The sequence below is a fragment of the Miscanthus floridulus genome, chromosome 1 (assembly GCF_019320115.1).
Source record: "Miscanthus floridulus cultivar M001 chromosome 1, ASM1932011v1, whole genome shotgun sequence".
NCBI classification, from domain to species: domain Eukaryota; kingdom Viridiplantae; phylum Streptophyta; class Magnoliopsida; order Poales; family Poaceae; genus Miscanthus; species Miscanthus floridulus.
Genome location: NC_089580.1, coordinates 163,286,812 through 163,308,945, shown reverse-complemented (window position 1 = coordinate 163,308,945; position 22,134 = coordinate 163,286,812). Strand labels below are relative to the sequence as shown.

The following is a 22,134-nucleotide window of genomic DNA, read 5'->3' as shown; positions in this document are numbered from 1 at the left end:
TCACAAGTGTCAGATGTCACAAATTAAAGAGCTACACCACCACCAAGCCGTCTAGGTGATGTCGATCACCAAGAGTAACAAGCACAAACTCTCACTTGATCTAACGAAGCCTAATGAGAATGGATGCACACTTGCTACATTCTAAGCACTAATGGAGTCCTTAATCTATAATTAATATTTCTTAACCACTTTAATAGGACAAAACACTCTCTTGGACTCCAATGTATGTAACTAATTGCTGCTGGCTTCAAGAGACCCCAAATGCACTAGAGGATGGAGTATATATAGGCCAACCACCAAAACTAGTTGTTGGAAACCCACTGAAAGCATCTAGGCCCCTAGTTGGGTTTCGGTGATTAATGACAATACGTAATTACTATGACTAACGTGTGTTTTGTAGAGGCAATTAAGTTAGGTCATGGTAATGGATATTGATTGGGTAATCATGATTGTCATGCCCCTATAATGGAAATAGTTTCGGTTTTCAAAGGATGGATGACAAGGTTAAGAATGAACTAGTTCTAAGTGTCGTTTGGAGTTGGAGAGACACTTAGAGTAGTTACTTTGTTTTTTTCTTTGGCCATACTATTAAGGGAGGTATGGATGGGTAGCTTGACCTAGGTGAGTCTAGTGGGTTAGGTGTGGTGCACACTTGCTAAATCTAGCACTAGGTAACTCCTAAAAAGCTCTTAGATCAATTGGAGCAAACTTCATTCATGTATGATTGAGAGTTGGAAGTGAATATATGGTCAAATACTAACCAGACGCTAGTTTTGGTGTGACCAGACGCTGGCGTAGAGTCCAATCAGTTCATTTGATCAAGGTGATTTCGTCTAGTGCGACCGGACGCTGAGAGGTGAGCGACCGAATGCTGTGTGCCAGCGTCCGGCCGACTCTAGTAAGGTTCCAGAGAGGGAAAATCGTGATCGGATGCTGTCCAACATCCAGTTATAACTTAAACACTAGAGTTCGGGGAGAACTGACCGAAGCGTCCGGTCAACATGACCGGAGCGTCCGATCACCCCGCAGAGGCACATAACAGTTCATTTTAAACACGGGTGTATAAATACTTCCTCTATTCGTGTGAGGGGGTACTTTTTCTCATTCCAACAACTGAGAAACACCCTTGAGAGTGCCAAGAAGAGCAAGGTCCTAGTGAGGTGATTGAGATTTGAGAATCCTAAAGAGAACCCTCATTAGTGAAAGCAAGAGCAGCAAAGTGTGCATCCACCCTTCTCATTAGGCTTGTCGTGGTCAAGTGAGAGTTCGTACTTGTTACTCTTGGTGATTGCCATTACCTAGATGGCTTGGTGGTGATTGGGAGCTTGGTGATCATCCGGCGGAGCTTGTGGATGACCCAACTCAAGTTGTTAGCGGTTGTGGGTGATTAACCGCGATGGAGTGTCAAAGAATCAACCAGTAGAGAGCACTTGATCCTTGCACGGATCAAGGAGGAGCTACACCCTTGCACGGGTGCTCCAATGAGGACTAGTGGGAAGTGGCGACTCTCTGATACCTCGGCAAAACATCGTCGTGTTCCTCCTCTCTCTACTTTGAGCATTTACTTTGAGCAATTCAATTCTTGTCTTTACATTCATAGAATTGCCATGCTAGAGTAGGATTGAAACTTAGGTTGCAAGACTTTTTATGCGGTAGAACATTAGAAACACTTTCTAGGCACAAGGGGTGAAGTTGGGCTAACCGTAGGGTTTAATTATTGCAAAGAAATTTAGAATTAGTCTAATTCACCCCCCTCTTGGGCATCTTGATCCTTTCAATTGGTATCAGAGTCTTATGCTCACGTATTTAGACTTAACCATCTAGAGAAAGATGTCTCACAGGAATGGACCTCCTCCTATCTTTGAGGGGGATGATTTTCCTTATTAGAAAATCCGCATGGAGACATACTTAGAAGCTCTAGATGTTGGGATACTTAGAGCCACCTCACAAGGCTTCCCAAATCCTTGGGATGCCACACACCTACAAGGCGATGAGGTGAATTATGAGAAATAGAATGCAAAGGCTCGAGACACCATCTTTAGAGGCCTTTGCAAAGATGTGTTCAACCAGGTGAGAAACCACAAAGATGCCCATGCACTATGGTTGGATATTTGTGCGCTCCATGAGGGAACTAAGTGCGAGCGTGAGGAACGATATCATCTTGTTATGAAAAAGCTAAATTCATTTGAGATGCTTCCCAAAGAGAGTGCTAATGAAATGTACTCATGCTTGAATGTTTTATAGAGGAAGTCAATGGGCTTGGACTCACTCAAATGCAACTATCCGATGTTGTAAGAAAGATCTTGAGTGTACTCCCCATTGATAAATATGGGCATATTACGACCGTGCTTCATCAAGGTGATCTTTCCACCGCTACACCAATACAAATCTTGAGAAAGATCAATGCTCATGAGATATACATGCACATAACACCACAAGATGGCTCATCCTCTACTAAGAAGAAAGAAAAAGTCTTAGCATTCAAAGCTAGCCAAGAGAAGGGCAAAGCAAGAATTGAGTATGAAAGCTCAAGTGATGATGAAGTAGATGATGCAAGTCTTGCTCTCATGGTGAGAAGAACCACCAAGATGCTAAAGAAGCTCAACAAGAGTGGCATCAAGTTTGATGGGAAGAAAAAAAAAGTTCTTCACTAGCTCTAGAAGGAAGCCAATCTTAGAGATGGATTGCTACAATTGTGGAGAACTTGGTCATCTAGCACACCAATGCACAAAGCCCAAGAAAGGCAAGTACAAGGGCAAGAAAGATGACTCAAGTAATAAAGAAGAAGATGAGAAGAAAAAAACAAGCCATACAAGAAGAAGGATGGCAAGAAGAAGGAATTTCACAAGAAGAAGAAAAGTGGAAAGACATACATCATCGGTGATTGGCTCACGGACATTGATTCATCAAGTTGCTCATCCGATGATGATAGTGATAATGAGAAGGTGGCCGCCATTGTGATTGACTCTTCATCATCTTCACCAACACCACTGCTATCATCCTCTATACACCTATGCCTTATGGCCAAGGGTGAATAAAAGGTATCAAGTGATGATGATAATAGTAGTGATGATCATGCTAACAATGATGATTGTGATAGTGATAGTGATGATGAAGAATTTGAATCACCTTTATATGATGAACTTGTCAAATTGCTAAACAAATATACTAGGATCATTAGAAAGACTAGAGCTAAGAATGACAAGCTAGAAGCTAAGAATGATTCTCTTTTAGCTAAATATGATATAGCCGAAAAGGCTAGTGTTGAGCTTAGAGAAGCAAATGATGCTATATCATCCAAACTCAAGGAGCTCAAATCTTCTAAGAAAGAGCTTAAAGATAAACATGATAAACTTGAGAGGATACGCAATGAGCTCATCACTAGTCATAATATGCTAAAAGAAGAATATACCACTCTTAAGATTAATCATGATAATCTTGTCATTGCTCAAGAATTTCTATCTAATAAGCCACATGATGCTACTAACAATGTTGTTAAGATTGATATAGCTACATCATGTGATGATTTGATCATTGAGAGCATTGAGCAAAGTTCTAGTAGCAAGGGCAAGCAAGTGGTTGAGACCGATAATTATGATGAGTATGTCAAGCTCAAGAATGACAATGAAAAGCTAAAGAAAGATCTTGAAGAGCTCAAAACCACCAATACTATAGTGCTAGAAACTCTTGATCATGATGGTGACTTGATTCTTGAGAATGAGAAGCTCAAAGAAGAGAACAAGAAACTCAAGGAAGAGAAAAACAATGATGCAGTCAAGAAAGAGAACAAGAAGCTCAAGTTGGAGAAAGAGCATCTTAAGATTGGATTGAGCAAATTCACAAGAGGCAAGCATCTTTAAAGTGAGCTACTAATGAACACCATCATGAAGATGGATAGAAGTGGTATTGGGTACTTGGCAAACCAAGAGAAGGCTCAAGTTCAACAACAACACAAGTCAAAGCCAAAGCCAAAGAGATGTTTTGAGTGTGGACAAGAATGCCACTTTGCCCATGAGTGTCAAACTCCACCACCATAACCCTTGCCCAAGCATGCTAGACCTTTTGCTTTCAATGCTTATTACATGCTTAGAAAGGATTCTAGTGGAAAGATGAAAGTCATATTCTTAGGACCACCCAATAAGAATAGGCCTAAGAAAATTTGGGTAGCAAAGTCACTTGTTGAGAAGGTGAAGGGCCCTCAACAAGTTTGGGTTCCTAAAGCTTGATCTCTTGTGTGTAGGTGAACTACAAGACCAGTGGAAGTCATTAGATTATTGATAGTGGTTGCACACAACATATGACCGGTGATCCTCGTATGTTCATCTCACTAGATGAAGAAGTAGATGGACAAGAAAGAATCATATTTGGAGATAATTCAAAGGGCAAGGTTAAAGGATTGGGCAAAGTGGCAATATCAAATTATCATTCTATCTCAAATATGCTATATGTTGCTTCATTGAGCTTCAACTTGCTATCCGTTGGACAATTGTGCGATCTTGGCTTCCAATGCTTGTTTACTGAGAAGGAAGTTGTTGTATCTAAGAAGGATGATGATCAAATGATATTCAAAGGATTTAGATACAACAACCTATATCTAGTGGATTTCACCTCCGAAGATGCTAACTTGAAGACTTGTCTATTTACCAAAACAACACTTGGGTGGCTATGGCATAGAAGACTTGCTCATGTTGGGATGAGCTCACTCAAGAAGCTAATAAAGAATGATTTGGTGAGAGGGTTGAAGGATGTGAAGTTTGAAAAGGACAAGCTTTGTAGTGCATGTCAAGTCAGGAAGCAAATTGCAAATACTCATTCAACAAAAGCTTTCATGTCAACCACAAGAGTGCTAGAGCTCCTTCACATGTACTTATTTGGACCTACAACATACAAGAGTTTGGGAGGAAATTTTTATTGTCTTGTAATTATTGATGACTATTCAAGATACACATGGGTGATCTTCCTTCATGATAAATCTGAAGTTGCATCATGCTTCAAGAAGTTTGCTAAGAGAGCACAAAATGAATTTGAAGTGAAGCTCAAGAAGATTAGAAGTGACAACGACAAAGAATTTGACAACACAAACATAAAAACCTATTGTGATGAAGTTGGGATCAAGCATGAGGTCTCCGCAACATATACTCCTCAATAAAGTGGTGTAGTTGAGAGAAAGAATTGTACATTGATCACTCTAGCAAGAACAATGCTTGATGAGTACAACACTCCCGAAGCTCTATGGGCGGAAGCTATCAACACCGTATGCTATGCATCCAACCGCTTATTCCTTCAAAAGTTTCTTGGCAAGACATCTTATGAGATGCTCAATGGGAAGAAGCTAGACGTCTCCTTCTTTAGGGTGTTTGGTTGCAAATGCTATATCTATAAGAAGCGGCAACACCTAGGGTAGTTTTAAAGACGTTGTAATATTGGTTTTCTTGTTGGTTATTCATCAAAGTCCAAAGTATATAGAGTATTTAATCATGCCACTGGCTTGGTTGAAGAAACATATGATGTGGAATTTGATGAATCTAACGGCTCCCAAGGAGCACATGAGAATCTTGATGATGTAGGTGATGAACCATTGAGGGAGGCCATGAAGAATATTTCGGTTGGAGACATCAAGTCTAATGATGATGAAGATGATGTACAAGTGATCAATCCACCTTTTTCATCAAGTGTGCCACAAGATGGTAAAAAAGTTGGGAGAGTAAAAAATAAAGACACTCATGTCTCCCATGAGCAAATGGTGGTACAAGCACAAGATGTTGATGCTCCCAACCTCCCTCTCAAGTGGTTGATTGAAGAAATTCACCTCTACTATAAGCTCATCCACAAGATCTCATCATAGGGAGTCCATCAAATGGTGTAATGACTTGCTCTCAAAAGCTTGCTTTGTTTATTGAATATCACTCTTTTGTCTCTTGCTTTGAGCCTACTAAGGTAGAAGAAGCTCTTCAAGATCCAAATTGGATAAACGCCATGCATGAAGAGTTGAACAACTTCACCCGCAATGAAGTGTGGACTCTTGAAGAGCGACCACAAGGTGCAAGAGTCATTGGAACAAAGTGGGTGTTCCGCAACAAGCAAGATGATCAAGGCGTTGTTATAAGGAACAAGGCAAGACTAGTGGCAAAGGGGTTCTCTCAAGTTGAAGGCTTGGATTTTGGAGAGACCTTTGCACCGGTTGCAAGACTAGAAGCCATCCGTATCCTCCTTGCATGTGTATCACAACATGAAATGAAACTATATCAAATGGATGTGAAAAGTGTATTTTTAAATGGCTTTATTAATGAACTAGTCTATGTTGATTAACCTCTCGAGTTTGAAGACCCTAGATATCCTAATCATGTTTATAGGTTGTCTAAGGCGCTATATGGGCTTAAGCAAGCCCTAAGAGCTTGGTATGAGCGCCTTCGGGACTTCCTCGTTGAGAAGAGCTTCACCATTAGAAAGGTCGACACCACACTATTCATCAAGAAGCTTGATGGACATATCTTTATTTGTCAAGTGTATGTTGATGATATCATCTTTGGATCATCAAATGAAGATTCTTGCAAAGAGTTTGGTGAATTGATGTCGAAGGAGTTTGAGATGTCAATGATTGGAGAGCTTACATTCTTTCTTGGTTTTCAAGTCAAGCAAATGAGAGAAGAGATTTTCATCTCTCAAGAGAAATATACAAATGATCTTCTCAAGAGATTTAAGATGGATGAATATAAGCCAATCAAAACACCAATGCCAACTAATGGACATCTCGACCTAAATGAGGGAGGTAACATGGTTGATCAAACTCTCTACCGCTCTATGATTGGTAGCTTGTTATATTTAACCGCATCTAGGCCCGACATTATGTTTAGTGTGTGTATGTGTGCTAGATTTCAAGCTAATTCTAAGGAAACTCATTTAATTACTGTTAAAAGGATCCTTAGGTATCTTAAGCACACACTAAGTATTGACCTTTGGTATCCCAAAGGAGCTATATTCGAATTAGTTGGCTATTCAAATTCGGATTATGCTGGTTGCAAAGTTGATAGAAAAAGCATATCCGGAGGGTGCCATTTGCTTAGTAGATCACTTGTGTCTTGGTCCTTTAAGAAACAAAATAGTGTGGCTTTTTCTACCGCCGAAGCGGAATACACTGCCGTGGGTGCTTGTTGTGCACAAATTCTTTATATGAAATAAACTTTGCTAGACTATGGTGTAGTTCTAAAAAAAGTACCTCTTTTGTGCGACAATGAAAGTGCGGTAAAACTTGCAAATAATTTGGTTCAACACTCTCGCACCAAGCACATAGATATCCACCATCACTTTCTTAGAGATCATGTTGCAAAGAATGATATTTCACTAGAAGGTGTAAGGACCGAGGATCAATTGATGGATATCTTTACTAAACCACTAGATGAGATGACTTTTTGTCGATTGCGGAATGAGCTCAATGTTCTTGATTTTAGCAACTTCACTAAAAATGAGCCTGTGTTGTCCTTTGCATTGCATTATAATATACAACATGTTTACTTTATGGTAATGCACTTAGGGCTTGTCTAACATGGTTAAGATAACCACCGTAAAGCGTGTGAAGAAGCTTAACCTTGGATCAAACTTGACAAGCAACTAGATTTACTTTCAAGTATTGCGTTGTATATGCATGAATGTTGCTTTATCGTTTATCTTCAATTGCCCTCTTATTGCCTATTTTCTTAAAAAGAATTATAGCCTAAGGCAAAATATTTTGAAAAATTTGAGAGTTTGAGAGAGGTCACTCACATCAGTCCTAATTGATGTTTATTTGGATCTTATTGAAGTTAGGACTTGATTTAGAATAAGCAGAACGAAGGACTTTGAAGATTTGCTGAAAAAGGAGTGACCGGACGCTGCACCGGACTCTAAAGTCTAGTGTTCGATCAATTCACAGGAGGTGAATCTGCTACGATGGAGTGATCGGACTCTACTGTTCAGTGTCTAGTCAGATGGTGGTTCAGCGTCCAATCAAGCGAAGGCGATCAAGGCAGTGAGGACCGGACTATGGCTGCGTTTGGTCAGGGTTCACTGGACGCGTTCGACCGTGGCTCCAGAGGTTTTGGACCTCTCTGGAGTCGATCGGACTCTGGGTGGCAGCGTCCGATCGTTGCCACCGGAGCATCCGGTCAGTAGATAACGTGCAGGATTCTAACTCTTTTCTCTGTTTCCTTATCTGTCATGGTGGGCCACCTCATATAACCGTAGCGCCGCCTTGACCTAGCCCCGCATCCATGCCGACAATGCCGAACCCTAGCCACGCCGTGCTCCACGCCGCCACATCCTATGTGGCCCCCTTGCTCGCGCCTTGGCTGCGCACCATCGATGCGCCAGCACCGCCGCATTGCGCCTTCCCGATCCCACGCGCCGCCGCACGCCCCACTCGCCACCAAGTCCGTGCCACCGCAACTTGCCCGCGCTGTGCCCTAGCACCGCCCGCAGCACATCAGCGCCGCCGTGCTAACTCCCTATGCTATCACCTCACGCCAGCGCCTCTCCAGTCGCATTGCTCCATGCGCCAGTGCCTACATTGCACCGCCGATCCACGCCGTATTGCTTCGCCGGAACCCTAGCTCAAGTACCAACCCGGTGGTTCTCCGTGATCCATTCCTTATTCTTTGGTTCGCTGGTTTGTCAGGTAGTAAGCCCTCAATTCTAATTTCATATCTAATTGCTTGCTTCTTAGGATTTCGTATCTCTAGATTTATTGTAATTATTCATATATCTGATCTATTCTAACGTGCAGGGAGTCGGTGTTTCTGAGGTCATCTTAGCAGTTGTAAGTCAACTCGGGGCCAAGCTCGTGAGTACGGATTGAGGCTAAGCCTCGAAAGTGACAGTTGGCAGTTGATCTTTGCCAGAGGCAGCAGTTAGTTCCAGATGGCCTGTGTCAAGAATGCCGGCGGTGGTCCAGGTGATGAGGATCCGAGGCATCCGCCTCGCTTGCCTACTGATGCAAAAGGCAAGGCAATGAAGAAGCTTGCAATGAAGAAGCGCAAGTATCTAGACGCTGATATAGCTAGAGCAGCTACAGTTGTAGCCGTCGTAGAGCGTGTAGAGGCAGGAGGTGCTAGGAGTGGTGTAGTGATTGCAAAGCAACTTTCTCTAGCTCAGAGGGCCGCTGTCTAGGAGATTGAGTGTCGTCATGGTGGTCTAGCTGGGACAGCCATGGTTGGAGGATGGTGTGTTGCTATTGATGAGAGTCAGCCTTAGGGGGAGCCACAGTAGGAGCCACAGCCAGCAGAGGAGACTCAGGAGGGAGAGCAGGTAGAGGAGACAAAGCAGGCACCTCAGCCATAGTTACGTCGCTCTGGTCGTACCCATACCTAGGTGACACCAAGGGCAGAGACACAACGGAGGGGTTCTCATCCACCACCTAGACCACAGGGTCCGCCTCTAGTGACTCACTTAGATTTGAGGGCCGCCACAGCCAAGCAGGTGTAGTAGCTTAGGTTTGTTTCATTTGAGAACTAGTTTTTGCCTAGGAGGGATGAGCGTGCATCAGAGGGCTTCTACACACTACTGTAGGAAGATTTTTATAATGCATATCTTAACAGTGGAGTAGTATTCAGATCACAGAGGGTGTGCAACATTGAGTCCATTGTAGCAGCAGCTAGAGAGCATATTCGCCCTTACCTATCATACTTGCCAGGGCTGATAGACTTACTCGGACAAACAGGCTTATATGTTCCATCTTGGGTCCATGAGTTCTATGCTACACTTTGGATTGACCCACAACATAGATTTATACACTTTGCATTTAGAGGCAGAGATTATTAGCTAATGAGCTTCAGGGTCAGAGAGATACTCAGGCTTCAGGAGCAGCCCATCTAGCTACATGAGGTGTGCTATGGACAGACAGAGCCTTCCAGATGCCCTCACGATGGTCTTGTACCCCCTACAAATCTAGTTCGCCATTGCTTCATAGAGCCTTTTGGCGAAGGGTCGAGCAGGACACTCAGAGACCTCACTCCGATAGCTAGAGTGCTTGATGCTATTATGAGGAGGACCATGCTTTTGAGGATGGGATATCATGAGGGCCTAACTCACATATAGTTATGGCATCTGAACTCTCTGATGTAGCAGACTGTATTTGACATTTGGGATCTCCTTCTATTAGAGATGGATGATACTATTACAGAGGGGTTCAGAGGTCGACAGTTGCTCTATGCCCACTGGATTACTTTTTTGATACATAGGGTAGTTACTGTGAGGCCACCTGAGATGTTGATAGAGTATAGTGGTGCTACTATAGAGTTCCTTACATACAATATGACTCAGATGCTCCGTCGCAGTGCAGGGAGGACACCTAGCCAGTCACGCCGTCGCCCAGAGGTGCCAAAGACTGTAGCCTAATAGGATGAGACCATCAGGGGTATAGCAGCTATAGAGGAGGAGGAGCTTGATGCTCAGTAGGAGGGGATGGTCGAGAGCGACCCCAGTGATAGCTCAGATAATGACTACCAGGCTATCCCTCAGATGCCTCCACGACGACATGATCATGAGGCTGGTAGCTCTAGTTCAGCTCCTCCTACACCATAGACAGACCCCGCTCTACTTGCTATCCTTGAGCGGATGAGGCAGGATCAGGCTCGCTAGGCTCAGGAGACTGCTGCTACTTTCACACAGTTTCAGACTAGGCAGGATGAGTTCCAGCGACAACAGCAGGCTATACAACAGCAGCAGCAGTAGGCCATGCATCAGCAGCAGCTCCTCATGCAGCAACAGCTCCTTGGATTTATGTAGCATGTTGTGACAGCTATTGGGGCTCCACCGCCATAGCCTTCACCCTAGATCGGCCAGCCTACCACCACTTCTATGACTCCAGTTGTACAACCCAGTGGGCTTTAGAGTTAAGGACAGCCACCAGCATAGTTTCCTTCTCCTATAGAGCAGGTGTCCCAGTGGTTTGCCTCGCCAGTGCCAACCCCATAGTTCATACCTTTTCAGACGGGCTTCACACTGGCTTAGACTTCCTCGCTGCTAGTGCCACATACTATAATTTCTAGGAGCCTTGGTGCTACATTCAGTGAGTTGACAGGGCAGCCTACTCTGCCATATCTACATGTCCTAGGTCCTTCCACAGTTGCACCTATTACCGGGACTATAGAGATGCTCCCTTCTTTAGTTACATCATTAGAGCCGCCTGCTACAGTCATACCTGTAGACTCTTAGGCCGCACCAATCCCTGATCCGACCTAGACTGCTTCAGCATCACTTCCAGCTATAGAGGGTTAGACAGCTTAGAGCTCAGGATCAGATGATGATGGCACACAGTTCTAGCTCGCTCCTCGTACCTCAGTGCTTGACTCGTCCGCTACAGCCCCACCGACTGACCCTTAGGTTTTGGTGTTTGACGCTAAAGGGGGAGAGGGATCGAGTATGTTAGACTTAGGGGGAGCTTAATTTATCTATTATATTTGATTTTTTATGTGTGATACACTATTATGCATTCATGTGTTTACTTTCATGCATCGAACTATATTTATGTGATAGTGATATCTATGTGATCGTGATATTTGACATGTGTGCTCTCTACTTTGAATTTTTTATGTGTCATATCACTTGTGTTATGCTCATTTGCTTTGCTTCCATGTTTTACTCCGATGCAAATGAGCTTTATTACTTGTACTCATGCTTATTTCATATATTTTAAGTACATCATGTTGGCTTGGGTCATATAAGCTTGCCTAACTCTTTTGTTCTTATTGTCAAAAGCTTATATGAACCAAGCATGTTAAAAACCTCATCTCTTTCACATACTCGAGGTTGTATTATCATTAATCACCAAAAAATGGGAGATTGAAAGCATCTAGGCCCCTAGTTAGGTTTCTGTGATTAATGACAATACATAATTACTATGATTAATGTGTGTTTTACAGAGGCAATTAAGTTAGGTCATGGTAATGGAGATTGATTGGGCAATCATGGTTATCATGCCCATACGATGGAAATCATTTTGGTTTTCAAAGGATGGATGACAAGGTTAAGGATGAACTAGTTCTAAGTGTCGTTTGGAGTTGGAGAGACACTTAGAGTAGTTTAGGACTTTGTTTTTTCCTTTGGCCATACTATTAAGGGGGGTATGGACGGATAGCTTGACCTAGGTGAGTCTAGTGGGATAGGTGTGGTGCACACTTGCTAAATCTAGCACTAGGTAGCTCCTAAAAAGCCCTTAGATCAATTAGAGCAAACTTCATTCACGTATGATTGAGAGTTGGAAGTGAATGGAGTGTCAAATATTGATCGGACGCTGGCGCAGAGTCCGGTCAGTTCATTTGATCAAGGAGATTTCATCTGGTGCAACCGGACGCTGAGAGGTGAGCGACCGGACGCTGGGTGCCAGCGTCCGGTCAACTCTAGTAAGGTTCCAGAGAGGGAAAATTGTGATCGAACGCGTCCGGTCACAACTTAAACACTGGAGTTCGGGGAGAACTGACCGGAGCGTTCAGTCACCTCATAGAGGCACATAATGGTTCGTTTTGAACACGGGTGTATAAATACTTCCTCCATTCGTGTGAGGGGGTACTTTTGCTCATTCCAACAGCTAAGAAACACCCTTAAGAGTGCCAAGAAGAGCAAGGTCCTAGTGAGGTGATTGAGATTTGAGAATCCCAAAGAAAGCCCTCATTAGTGAAAGCAAGAGTAGCAAAGTGTGCATCCACCCTTCTCATTAGGGTTGTCGTGGTCAAGTGAGAGTTCGTGCTTATTACTCTTGGTGATCACCATCACCAAGACAGCTTGGTGGTGATTGGGAGCTTGGTGATCATCCGACGGAGCTTGTGGATGACCCAACTCAAGTTGTGAGCGATTGTGGGTGATTCACAAGGACGGAGTGTCAAAGAATCAACCCATAGAGAGCACTTGATCCTTGCGTAGATCAAGGGGGAGCTACACCCTTGCACGGGTGCTCCAACAAGGACTAGTGGGGAGTGGCGACTCTCCGATATATCGATAAAACATTGCCGCGTTCCTCCTTCTCTCCCTACTTTGAGCATTTATTTTGAGCAATTCAATTCTTGTCTTTACATTTATAGAATTGCCATGCTAGAGTAGGATTGGAACTTATGTTGCAAGACTTTTTGTGTGGTAGAACATTAGAAACACTTTCTAGGCACAAGAGGTGAAGTTGGGCTAACCGTAGGGTTTAATTATTGCAAAGAAATTTAGAATTAGCCCAATTCACCCCCCTCTTGGGCATCTTGATCCTTTCACCCACTTAGCCGAAATCAACGCACCAGATTTCTTCGGTGCAGCACAAGAGGATTCTAGTGGCCTCCAACCAACACAAGTACCAACTAGTCATTACCGTATGGAATTTTTCCAGTGAAAACTCTTGTGCAACACTAGAGAATTCTAGTGATACTGGTTGAGCTCTGCCAAATAAAACCTCTCTATAACCATTCTCCGGTGCTATACTACAGTGCATCACCGAAGAACTCGAGTGCCTTCTTTGCCCCTGAGCCAAGTGCACACCTTGTTTGTGACCACATTGGAATTATGCCTTTGAATTGTTAGAGCAAACCCTAGTCTGTGCTATGTTCCATATATTTTTGTGGTTTCTTTGGGGCACACAGACAATGTAGAGCTCCGGTGCATAAAAAACTATGCAATCTCTTCCAATTCAACTCCTTTGAGTTTGGCTATAGATTTCATCCATTCTTGGGCTTCATATGAGCTACCTAGTGCTACTATTCACAAATGTGCATCACATCCACTCACTAGTGCTACTATATAGTACAGCCAAAGGAGAAAAAAAAACTAAACTAGTACTGTTGTAAAACACACGTTAGTCACAATGATTATGTCATCATTAATTGTCAAAACCAAATTAAGGGCCTAGTTGTTTTTGGTGAAAACTAACCAGTGAAGGAGGTTTAGAACTGACAATGATGAAGTTTGTGCATATAAGTGTTTCAACCGGTGAATTTGTAACTGTCATGCATGATATGATAAGACACGGTGTGGCCTGAGATAGATGGCATTTTCTTTCTTATTAACTATTTAATTGTTTTAACTACTCCCTCCATTGCATTTTGTAAATCGTTTTAGCTACTATCATCTATACATAGTGTATATTTAGATACATATCAAAATCTATGTACCTAAAAAACAAAACAACTTACAATTTGAAATGCAAAGAGTATTCCAATAGTTACAGCCTAGCACTACTTTAGTAGTACTTTTCAGCGAACAAACGGTGTTTTTCTCTCACAACAAATCAGTATAAGCCAAATTTCAGCGAAACGAACATGGCCAAAGTATGTGATTTGTTCGAGCTATTTACCCCCAAAGGGTAACAAGAGTACCATAGCAAGGCCCAATGAATGTGGCCCAGAACATCAGAACTTGGAATGGCCAGGTTATATACATGCACCACCAGGGAATTATGTTACAAGTCAGACAATGATTACATTTATGCATTCCCATTGTTTCTGAGCTTGCACATAACAATTAATTTACAGGAAGGGAAGGGGGCAGCTTGTCAAGCTATCTTGGCATTAGCAGTACGCTCTTGCAGTAATTCACTTTCTGTTCTCATGTCGTAAGATGCACCCAAAAACTTGTGAGGGATGTTAAAAAGTTTCTGTAAAGCCAGCCATTATCCTCATATTGATGAAGCTAGATTGCTTTGAATCTGTCGTTTCCGAGAATTGAAATGGAAAATGAATTATTGCAGTTAATCACTAGCTTTCAAGTGTCTTGGTATCACTTGTAAAAGCTATATCATATATTTCGCTGTATTTGTCAATGAAAGGATCAATATGCCCAAGAGGGGGGATGAATTGGGCTAATTCTAAATTTCTTTGCAATAATTAAACCCTACGGTTAGCCCAATTAACCCCTTGTGTCTAGAAAGTGTTTCTAATGTTCTACCGCACAAAAAGACTTGCAACCTGAGTTCCAAACCTACTCTAGCATGGCAATTTTATGAATGTAAAGACAAGTATTTAATTGCTCAAAATAAATGCTCAAAGTAAATGCTCAAATTAAAGAGAGGAGGAACACGACGATGTTTTACCGAGGTATCGGAGAGTCGCCACTCCCTACTAGTCCTCGTTGGAGCACCCACGCAAGGATGTAGCTCCCCCTTGATCCGCGCAAGAATCAAGTGCTCTCTACGGGTTGATTCTTTGACACTTCATCGCGGTGAATCACCCACAACCGCTCACAACTCGAGTTGGGTCATCCACAAGCACCGCCGGATGATCACCAATCTTCCAATCACCACCAAACCGTCTAGGTGATAACGATCACCAAGAGTAACAAGCATGAACTCTCACTTGACCACGACGAGCCTAATGAGAAGGGTGGATGCACACTTTGCTATTCTTGATCTCACTAATGAGGGCTCTCTTTGGGATTCTCAAATCTCAATCACCTCACTAGGACCTTGCTCTTCTTGGTACTCTCAAGGATGTTTCTCAGATGTTGAAATGAGCAAAAGTACCCCCACACACAAATGGAGGAAGTATTTATAACATGGGCTGAAAAACAAACCGTTATGTGCCTCTGCGGGGTGACCGGATGCGCCGGTTAGTTCACCCCGAACTCCAGTGTTTAAAGTGTGACCGGACGCGTCCGGTCGTGATTTTCCCTCTCTAGAACCTTACTGGAGTCGACTGGATGCTGGCACTCAGCGTCCGGTCACTTCACCTCTCAGCGTCCGATCACTTCCAAACGACTTCACCTTGATCAAATGAACTGACCGGACTCTGCGCCAGCGTCCGGTCACACCGAAGCCAGCGTCCGGTCAGTATTTGACCCTCCATTCACTTTCAACTTTCGAACGTACGTGAATGAAGTTTGCTCCAATAGATCTAAGGGCTTTTTAGGAGCTACCTAGTGCTAGGTTTAGCAAGTGTGCACCACACCTAACTCACTAGACTCACCTAGGTCAAGCTACCCATCTATATCCCCCTTAATAGTACGGAAAAAAGAGAAACAAAGTCCTAAACTATTCTAAGTGTCTCTTCACCTCCAATCGACACTTAGAACTAGTCCATCCTTAACCTTGTCGTCCGTCCTTTGAAAACCGAAACGATTTCCATCGTAGGGACATGACCACCATGATAGCCTAATCGATCTCCATTACCATGACCTAACTTAATTGCCTCTGCAAAACACACGTTAGTCATAGTAATCACGTATTGTCACTAATCACCGAAACCCAACTAGGGGCCTAGATGCTTTCAGTCAACAAAGTGGACTTCAAGACCTTTTACATTAGAAGCAAGTTCATCAAAATCCCTTCGGTTTGCTGATGGGAATATGATTGTCTTTACCCCACTTCTCCTTGCAGCAATGGTTTTCTCCTTCACCTAAGAGACATTTCAGTGACAATAATAATAGTAATATGATAATCTCACAGTAGGTTGCAAACAATGTAAGTATGCATGCGAATGGTTCTAAGCTTTTAATGCGTAATTGATGTTATCGCATGACACATTTATGAAAACTTCACCGTAAATGTTATGTTATGGAAGGAGGTAAGTTAATTTAGACAACTTATCTAGTCGATCAGTATTAGGAAAAGTTGGATAGTTCTATTGATCGTCTATTTCCTAGTTGCCTAAGTTAGTTAAATAGTACCTCTTATATAAAAGGTAATCTAGTCCGAGATTATGGGGGCCAATCAAGAATCAACATAGGAAAGGGTTTTTTCCCACCCAAATGGTCAGAGCATATTCTAGATGGAGAAAGACCATAGATTAAAGCATGATTTGCCCCTATCTCATCGTATTCATCTGGTTCTATAATATGTAGATAACTCATCAATTACCAGAATTCACATGACATGGATAGAATATTTCAGATCATACTCATTTGCGAAGTCTAGAACCAGAAGGGGAGCAGGCACAATCATGAAATCAACATTTGCTTTTACTGGCAATATCAGTGCACCTGATTTTGAAAGACAAGAGAGTGCCAATATGTATAGCATGTAAATTCCTACCAAACCAGCAGGCAAATAAAAAGTCTTAAAACCATACCCCACCGATTGGAAGAATTCTTCCAGTTAGAGTTACTTCACCAGTCATTGCCAAGTCTTTCTTCATAGATTTCCCCATGGCTAAGGACAACATCGATGTTACCATGGTGCACCCAGCGCTCGGCCCATCCTTTGGTGTGGCTCCAGCAGGAACATGCAAATGTAGCTTTGACTTTGCAAAAAAGGGATTATTTGGCTCTTTCTCTAGTAATACAGCTCTACAAACTGTATGTGCAATTTGGGCGCTCTCTTTCATGACATCGCCAAGCTAGCCTGTCACAACAAGTGTGACCTTGCCTTTGCTTTCCTCTACTTTTGCTATCTCAATGTATAAGGTCGAACCACCCATAGCATTCCAAGCTAAACCCATGACCACTCCAATAGGAGTCTGATTGTATATGCGCTCTGCTTGGAACACAGGCTTCCCAACAAAATTACCAACATTTGATGCATTGACAACAACTTTCTCCTCAGGCTTGTCTACAAGCACTTCCATAATCCTATGTATGCTTTCATTGTTGGCCTACAAAAAAGTATTAAAGAACAGTTTAATTAGAGCACAAGCCTTAACAACACAAATCAGTCAAACCTATGCTAGTTAAGACATATCCATCTGCAATTTGAAATTGACTTGGGTTTTATTTACTGGAGATCTTAGACACGATAATCAGACAGAAATGGTGACAGAATACCATCTGTTGCAGTACATCACTAACAAAAACAGTGCCATAAAGGTTACCAAAAATAATAGCATAAGCATATCAAACTTCCACTACAGGAAAGTGGATAATCAGCACATGCCAAGAACAAAAAAAGTTTGATTTTTACCTGTAGCTTCCCTGTCTGGTTCTAACTAGGTACGGAGCCAGCCGTTAGTGCATGACATTGTCAACAATCAAGTGCACAGGGGCCAGCATAGTCATTGCACATTTACCATAATAGAGTGCAAGATTTTAGTTCCATCTGTAGGAAATTACAAAGGTAGTCATATTTCCTCTGGTATCTTAAAAGTATTAGATGGTTTGGCTGTCTCTTCTGCAAAAGTTTTTGTAGGTGCTTCATTCGAATGCTCATTGTGGCCTACTTCTGACTCTATTGTTAAAGGCACCACATTAATATTATCAAGAGAAGAATCAATTGGGCCCACGTCCACTGAAGCATCTTCTGCAATAGAATTCTTCGAGTTCTTATCTTCTACTTTTGTTACAACATCAAAATTGACTGACTTTTTATCTGCTTCTACTACTATGATATCCTAAGGTGGCTCATTTGATAACCCTTGACGGACAAGTTTCAGAGCTATCTGCAAAGGTTGAATCAGGGATGACAAATGAAAATGTCTGCTTACTGGTAGACGAAAAGGATGCAAAAACAAGGACACAATATTAGTAGCCATGTCTTCAACAGATCATTTGCTGTCATTATTATTTGCCCTTTCAGTTATAGATGATCAAAATTGAAGTGATTTCTTGATACCAAGTACCAAGAATGGGATATATGTTTAAAGATGTCTTCCAGTTTCTCCCTTGAAATAAGTTAAAATGCACGCATGGGTGAATGGAATTAGTAATGTAGGCTATGAACATTATGCATACCATTTTCTTCTTCTTTTGAGTAGTGTTATGTGTTGCACAGGTAACACACTAGACAAGTGGAATTTGATCTGCCAGAGGGCAGCTTGGCCATAGGCCACTTGATTGCATTATATAGAGATAGCAAACTTGGGATACAAGAAGGTCTCAACCACTATAGCATATTCTAACTGTATAAAGCAGATGCTATGATTCTAACTTGGATGCTAAGGCATCTGAAAACTACTAGACAATGAATAGTAAAGGTCTAGGCAGTAATAGTAAATAGCTTAAGTAACTAGATACATTGAGAATCAGCACTAGGCTAAACCCTCATTTCTCCCCCTTAGCCTTGTGCTTAGCCTTGGAGGTGATCTGCTTCAGGCCAATCCTCTCCCTCATCTCTTCAAACTTGGCCTTGCCTAGGGATTTGGTGAGGATGTCTGCAAGCTGATCAATGGTTGAAATGTGTTCGGCCTTGATGCTTCCATCTTCCAGGCAGCTTCGGATGAAGTGGTACTTGATCCTGATATGCTTGCTCCTCTCATGGAAGACTGGATTCTTGGCCAGAGCGAGGGCTGACTTGCTGTCCACCTTTAGCTCCACCACCTCGACATGCCAGCCGAGGAGCTCTGTTAGCAGCCTTGATAGCCACAGAGCTTGTGTTGCAGTAGTAGAGGTGGCAATGTACTCAGCTTCACAGCTTGAAAGTGCCACCACCTTCTGCTTGATAGATTGCTAGCTGAACAAGCAATTGCTGAGGAAGAACAGTGTTCCGCTCGTGCTCTTGCTCGTGTCAATGTCGCCGGTGCAGTAGCCGACGAAGCGCGCAGTGCCGGGCGCCTTGGTGAAGTGCAGATCGAAGTCTAAGGTGCCAGTGACATAGCGGAGAATGAGCTTGTTAGCCTGTTGATGCTCCACCATTGGCCGGTCCATGAACCGGTTGACGAACCCGATGGCGAATGCTAGATCAGGGTGAGTGTGCACCAAGTAGCGTAAACTGCCGATGAGCCGCCGGTAGTGCATGGGGTCGACCTCCTCCGCCATGTTGTGTCTGCTAAGCCTCAGCCATTCCTCCATTGGAGTGTGGGCAGGGTTGCAACTAGCCATTCCGCTGAGCTCTAGGATGCGCTTGGCGTACTGTGTCTGGCGGAGGGTGATGCCATTGGCATCTTGGCGCACTTTGATGCTGAGGTAGAAGTTAAGGAGGCCGAGGTCACTCATGTCGAAAATCTTTTTCATCTGTGCCTTGAACACCTCCACTTCACGTTCTTCTATGCCGGTGATGATGAGATCGTCGACGTAGATGCCGATGAGCAGGACAGAGTGCCCACTGCCCTGCTGGTACATCGCCACCTCATGAGCGCTCTGCTGGAAGCCCATGTCCTTGAGTGTGGCGTCTAGCTTTGCGTTCCAGGCGCGCGGTGCCTGCCGTAGGCTGTAGAGAGCCTTGCAGAGGTGGTAGACCTTTCCTTCTTCTCCGGCGATGGCGAAGCTAGGCGGCTGCTGCACGTACACCTCTTCCTTGAGGTCACCATTGAGGAAGGCGGATTTTACATCCATGTGGTGGACGCGCCAGCCTTCTTGAGCCGCCAGCGTGAGGACTCTGACGGATTCATTGCGCGCCACAGGAGCGAATGCGTCGTCGTAGTCGATCCCCTCTTACTGCATGAAGCCGCGCGCCACTAGTCTAGCCTTGTGCTTGATCACCGCGCCCAGCTCATCCTTCTTGAGCTTGAACACCCACTTCAAGGTGATGGGGCAGTGGCCTATGGGCAGTGACACCAGCTCCTAGGTGCGGTTCTGCTCCATGGCCTTGATCTCTTGCTCCATTGCTGCTCGCCATGCCGGATCATCCTTTGCCTCGGTGAAATTGGTAGGCTCGTCGGCGTGCATCAGGTGTAGCTCTGCGAAGAGACGCTGTGGCAGTGGAGGTGGAGGGCGATCGCCGATGATTTGTTGGTCATCGTGCGGTAGCGTAGCGGCTCGTCGTCGTAGTAGGCGTCGAGTCGCTCTTCATTATCCTCCAGCGGAGTGGCGAACTCCACTTGATCACCGGTCACTGCTACTGCCGCCGGTGAGGTAGGCGAAGTGGTAGGGGTAGCAGGGGATGTAGGTGGTGGTGTTGGCGAGGCCGACTGGGGTGCTAGAGGAGTGGCCTCTGCTGCCGATGTCCTTTCGGGCTCCCCCAGACTTGGTGGCGGCAAGTGCAGCGCAGACGGTGGTGGTGCTAGTGACGTAGTTCCAGCCGCCACCGCGGTAGCACTATGTGCTCCCCTGCTCCTCTTGGCCACCAGTACTCGACGGTGAAGTCACTTGCCACCAAGGCCGAGCAGCCGGCGTCCGAAGTGGATCAATCCCAGCCACGCCCTTGTCGAAGACGACGTCGCGAGTGATCTTCATGCGCTGCGTCACTAGGTCCAGGATGCGATGCGCCTTCGCTACTTCTGCGTACCCGATGAAGACGCCAGTTTGCCATGGTCATCGAGCTTGCGGAGCTGACTCAACTCCTTGGTGTAGGCGGTGTAGCCGAAAGTCTTTAGATGGCTCACCACTGGCGTCCGCCCGTGCCAAGCCTCGTAGGGGGCCTTGCCCTATAAGCTCCAAGTCGGCGAGCGATTGATCTGATGGACCACCGTCATCACCACCTCCCCCCAATACTTGGCCGGCATCCTCCTCTGCTTCAATAGCGACTAGGCCACCACGGTCTAATTCCGGTGTTCCACCACGCCATTCTGCTATGGCGAGTGAGGCACTGGATAGTCGGCGAACTCCACGACGGTGAACTCGCCGCCGTTGTCGATGCACAGCACCCAAAGCTTGCGGCCACTCTCCTTCTCTACCGCGGCCTGGACATGCTTGATGGCGCCATCGGCAGCATCCTTGGACGACAGCAGGATGGCCCACATGAAGCAGGATGCGTCATCCACCAGCAAGAGGAAGTAGCGCCACCCTCCCGGAGTCGCCGGCATCATGGGTCCACACAGGTCGCTGTGAACCAGCTCCAGCTGCTCCTGCGCGTGATACTCTGCTTGCTGAGGGAAGGGGCGCTGGCGCAGCTTCGTCATGACACAGGTGTTGCAGAGTTGCTTGACGTGCTTGATCACCGGCATCCCGCGCACCATGGCCTCCTTGCCAAGCTTGTGAAGCGCATCGAAATGGAGGTGGCCGAACCGCTCGTGCCAACGCCAGGCTTCATCGTCCTTCCTCGTGGTGAGGCAGAGCAGCTATGCCATCTCAAGGTGGAGAAGGTAGAGGCGGCTAGGTCCGCGGTGAACCTTGACAAGAAGTCGCCCGCGCCAATCCCAAATCCACAACACGCCCTTGTCGATCTCCACCTTAGACCTACCTTCATCGAGCTAGCCGAGGCTCATGATGGAGTTCCACAGCACCGGGATGAAGTAGACGCCGTGGAGGATGCGATGCTCGCCGGTCTTCCCTTGGAACACGATCGAGCCCACGCCCTGGATCTCCACCCTTGATGCGTCGTTGAATCGCACTGAGCCACGAACAGAGGTGTTGAGGTCGGAGAAGAGCTCGCAACGGCCGGTCATGTGG

At 44.6% G+C, this 22,134-nt stretch overlaps 1 pseudogene; it reads right to left on the bottom strand.

Moving 5' to 3' along the window:
• Positions 1 to 14,329: 14,329 nt before the first annotated feature.
• The window catches only part of LOC136466526 (lon protease homolog, mitochondrial-like), a 34,413-nt pseudogene continuing 26,608 nt past the window's right edge, over positions 14,330 to 22,134 (bottom strand).